The sequence below is a fragment of the Nycticebus coucang genome, chromosome 18 (assembly GCF_027406575.1).
Source record: "Nycticebus coucang isolate mNycCou1 chromosome 18, mNycCou1.pri, whole genome shotgun sequence".
NCBI lineage: Eukaryota > Metazoa > Chordata > Mammalia > Primates > Lorisidae > Nycticebus > Nycticebus coucang.
In genome coordinates this window covers 12,417,360-12,422,137 of record NC_069797.1, presented here as the reverse complement: position 1 = coordinate 12,422,137, position 4,778 = coordinate 12,417,360, and positions in this window count along the sequence as shown.

Sequence of the window (4,778 nt, the reverse complement as noted above, 5' to 3'; positions counted from 1 at the left end):
TCCCAGGAGTCCCAGACCTGGTTTGAATTTTAGCTGCACCGCTGGCAGGCTGACTATGGGACATCAGACAAGTCATTTTATCTCTCTCGGCCTCAGCTTCTTCCTCTGCAAAGTGGGAATGGGAAGATTGGCTTCTTGGGCCCGCAGCAAGGGACAAAGGGGTGTGGAGGGTCCCTGGCCCAGCCTAGCTGCTGGGTTATGATAGCTCCTCCTGATCCCTGCACCTGCCCCCAGGGACAGGGAAATGAGGGGAGACATGCATACTCCCTCCTCTCCTAACCAGACTTCACAGTCCTGTTCTAAATATCTATCCCAATGATAAGTCTCATCAGTTATTTTCTTGTTTTGGGGGCTGTTTTAAGAAAAATGTCTAAAATACAAAAGAAAAAAAAGAGGAAAGACTAACAGCCATATTTCCACCACCCAGAGAAGTACAGCGGCCAGGCAGGCAGCCTTTGATGGTGGGAGGTGACATTCTCCTGCCTGCCTTCTCTTCACTCCAGGGTGGCCCATAGGGTTCTTCTGGCACAAGTGAGAAGTTGGGAGTCTGAGGGCTGCAGGAGGCAGAGGAGCATCCCCCTGGATGGCTGGAGCATGCAGCGTCACAGAGGAACTGGGGCACTACCTGCAGGCTCTCACACCACCATCGTCACCCCCTTTGCCAAGCCACCCTCTGAGATGATCTGCAGGCTGCTCAAGCCCAGCAGATGCCCTGAGCTGCCTCCAAGTTCACCCTCATCCCAGACTTGCTAGGGGGACGGGGGTCCTATGTGGCTGTACCACACGACGGGAGCACTGCTAGTGAGAGCTGGGGCCAAATAGGTCCTGGAAATGAGATGTCTGGGGGGGTACTTGGATCTGGGAAGTGTTCTGGGAAAAGTCAGACAAGATCCTGACTCGACCTTGAGCTCCCCATCTGTAACCCTTCCTCAGGGATCACCTTCTGGGCTCCCCGTGCCCACGGAGCCTCACCCTGTGAGCCTGGTGGCCTGTGGTGAGCAGTCTGACTGCCCACCACAGTGTCCCTTTCCTATAAGCAGGGGCTGGGGGCTTCTCTCCAACATCATCCTCTTCCTCTTTCTCTCAGTTGCTCTCTCATGACCAAAGGTCGGACTCACCAGCCTCTCTCAGAGTCAGGCCAGAGCTCACACTGGTATGAAGAGTAAGGTTCCCACACACACAGACCTCTGACTGGCTGCCACAGCACTCTAAACCAGTGATTTTCAACCAGTGTGCTACAAAAATTTTTAAAGGCCATTAATTAAATTATTTTCAAAAGGCACCTGTAGTCCCAGCTGCTCGGGAGGCTGAGGCAAGAGAATCGCCTAAGCCCAGGAGTTGGAGGTTGCTGTGAGCTGTGTGAGGCCACGGCACTCTACCAAGGGTGATAAAGTGAGACTCTGTCTCTACAAAAAAAAAAAAAAAATTATTTTCAAAAGAATTTGAAAGCACAGGAAGTATATTCTTTCTTTACTCTTTTTTTAATCAATATAATTTAAATGTGCCACAGAAATTAAACTATAGGTTCAAGTGTGCTGTGAGGTAAAAAAAGGTTGAAAAATTCTGCTCCAAATGCTCATCATAAGCCACCAAGTCTCGACTCTTTTGCTCTTCCATTTGAAGAAAAAACCCACAGTACAAAAAGATGGAAAGAATAACAAATAGCCATATTTGCATCATCCCAAAATGAAACTTCACATCTTGTCATTGTTGCGTTTTTTGTTTTTTTTTTTAAGGAATGGGTTCTGGCTGTGTCTTCCAGGCTGTGTTAAACCACGCTGTGGTCTGGTGAGGGAAGCCGGTACCACAGTCCTGGCTTTGGGAAAAGAAAGGCTTTATCACAGAGCAGCCAAGAGGCAGGGGTGGGCTCAACTCTCACTGAGGCCAGGTGCAAGTTTGTAGGCTCCGAGAACAAGAAAAAGGATTTAGGGATGTTGGCTTGGCAGAGGATAATTGGAGGGCTTTAACGGTGGCCATTTAAATATGTTGAGAATGGATTTTAGCCCAGGGTCGTCTGGGCCAGCAGACACCTCTGAAAGTGTCCTGCATTCAGATTCTGGTCATGTCCCCATGTTCTTGCTTCTGAGGGGAAATTTTTGGTTCCAGGTCAAAGCTTTTTCTGTTGTGCTTTCCCAGCCTACATGACCTATTGTTTTTGGCTCTGTTATACCTACAAGGTAACTTGACATTTTGTCATCCATGCAGCAGACCCAGTTTGGGCTGGTCCTGCAGTTACAGATAGAGTCCAGCGGTGTGGTCATGGCTCTCTGTGAGGAAGAAGAAATAAATTTTACACGTCCTGGTGGTCCTGAGAATGCAGCAGACAGCTGCAGAAGACTCCATCTCCAAAGATAAGAAAGACCTTTATGAGAAACACCAAGCAGAAATTACCTTGAAGAGACTATGTAACAAATAATAGTACTCCGATTTCTTGAGAAGTATAATCATTAACTCTTTATGATTTTTTTGTAGGCTAGCTTAAAAAATTTCCCCTTGACCTAACATCTGTAACTATAACTCTGTAACTGTAACTGAGCTAAAACTGTATAAAAAGCTTTGTGAGAACAACTGGTGGACTCAGTGTTTTACACCTTGAGCCCACTAAGTTCTCATCAGCAATTAAAAATTCCTTCCTCTGTAGTCTAGGTGCAAGAGTCTGTTGGTTTCGATTTGCCAGTCCTACACTATCTGTATCCTCAATCCCCTGGGCTCCAGCAATCCTCCCGCCTGGGTCTCCTGAGCAGCTGGGACTATGGACAAGCTTGTTGCTTCTTTTGTTCTTTCCTTTTCTAGAGACAGCAAAGGGTAACTGAGGCAGAGGAGACACACGGTCAGTGGGGCGGAGAGTACTGCTTCACTCGTGTCACCAGCTCATAATGGCCATTATCCACTGTAGTTGCTGTGGCCCAGTAGGCGGAGGGAGGACTACATTGTGGCTGGAATTTGCACATCTCTAATTTTACTAGCTCAAACATTTTCTCACACACTCATCATTCAGTTGGGTTCTTTCTGTCAGTTGCCCACTCATATATCTTGCCCATTTTTTTCTGTTAAGTTTTCTGCCTTTTCCTGTTTTGTTTGCAGGAGTTCTTTGAAAGAACTAGCTATGAATACTTTGTTGGTTGTTTGGTTTGTGAAGTTTACATAAAATAAAATTAGCCATTTTAAAGTGTATACTTCAGTGACATTTAGTACATTTACAATGTTGTATAACCTCTATCTACTTCTGAAACATTTGCACTGCCCCAAAAGGGAACCCAGAGCCTATTAGCAGTTACTCCCCATCCTCCACTCCTCATAGCTCTTGGTAACCAACACTGGCTATCTCTAAAGAGTTACCTATTCAGAAATTTCCTATAAATGGAATAATATAATATGCAACCTTTGTGCTTGACTTTTTTTTTTTTTTGAGACAGAGCCTCAAGCTATCACCCTGGATAGAGTGCTGTGGCGTCACAGCTCACAGCAACCTCCAACTCCTGGGCTTAAGCAATTCTCTTGCCTTAGCCTCCCGAGTAGCTGGGACCACAGGTGCCCACCACAACACCCAGATATTTTTTGGTTGTAGTTGTCATTGTTTGGCAGTCCTGGGCTGGATTCGAACCCGCCTTAGCAGCTTAAGCTACAGGCACCACCCTTTATGCCTGGCTTTCTTGAGTTAGCATAATGTTTTTGAGGTTTATCTATGTTGTAGCCTGTGTCAGTACTTCATTCCTTTGCATGGCTGAATAATATTCCATCATATGACTCTGCTACATTTTCTTTATTCATTTAGCTGTTGTTGGGCATTCGGTCTTCTTACATCTTTTAGCTGTTGTAAATAGTGCTGCTATATATATTTGTGTATGAGTATTTTTTTGAGGGCTTATTTTCAATTCTTTTGAGCATGCAACTCATCTAGGCATGGAATTCCTGGCTCATGCGGTAACTCTATTTAACTGTTTAGGGAACCAACCAGATGTTTTCCATAGTGGCTGCACCATTTTGCATTCCCATCACCATATGAAGGTTCCATTTTTTTCCACATCCTCACTAACATTCATTATCTTTTTGCTTTTAAAAAAATTATTTTACCGGGCGGCGCCTGTGGCTCAGCGAGTAGGGCGCCGGCCCCACATGCCGAGGGTGGCGGGTTCAAACCCAGCCCCGGTCAAACTGCAACAACAAAAAAAAAAAAATAGCCGGGCGTTGTGGCGGGCGCCTGTAGTCCCAGCTACTAGGGAGGCTGAGGCAAGAGAATCGCGGAAGCCCAGGAGTTAGAGGTTGCTGTGAGCCGTGTGACGCCACGGCACTCTACCTGAGGGCGGTACAGTGAGACTCTGTCTCTACAAAAAAAAAAAAAAAAAAAATTATTTTACCAAAAAAAAAAATTATTTTACCATTTTAGTAGGTGTAAAGTGTGGTATATCACTATGGCTTTGACTTACATTTCCTTAACAGCTAATGATGTTGAACATCTTTTCATGTATGTTAGCCATTTGTATCTATTCTTTGGAAAAATGTCTATTCAAGACCTTTGCCTCTTTTCAAATTGGGTTGCTGAGTTATGAGAGTTCTTTACACATTCTGGATACCAGACACTCATCAAATGTATGATTTTCAATATTTTCCCATATTCTGTGGGCTATCTTTTCATTCTGTTGATACAGGTTCGGCGTCTCTAAATAAAAGTCTGAAATCTGAAATGCTCCAAAATTATAAAACTTTTTGAGTGCCAACATGATACTCAAAGGAAATGCTCATTGAAGCATTTTGAATTTTGGATTTTCAGATACGGG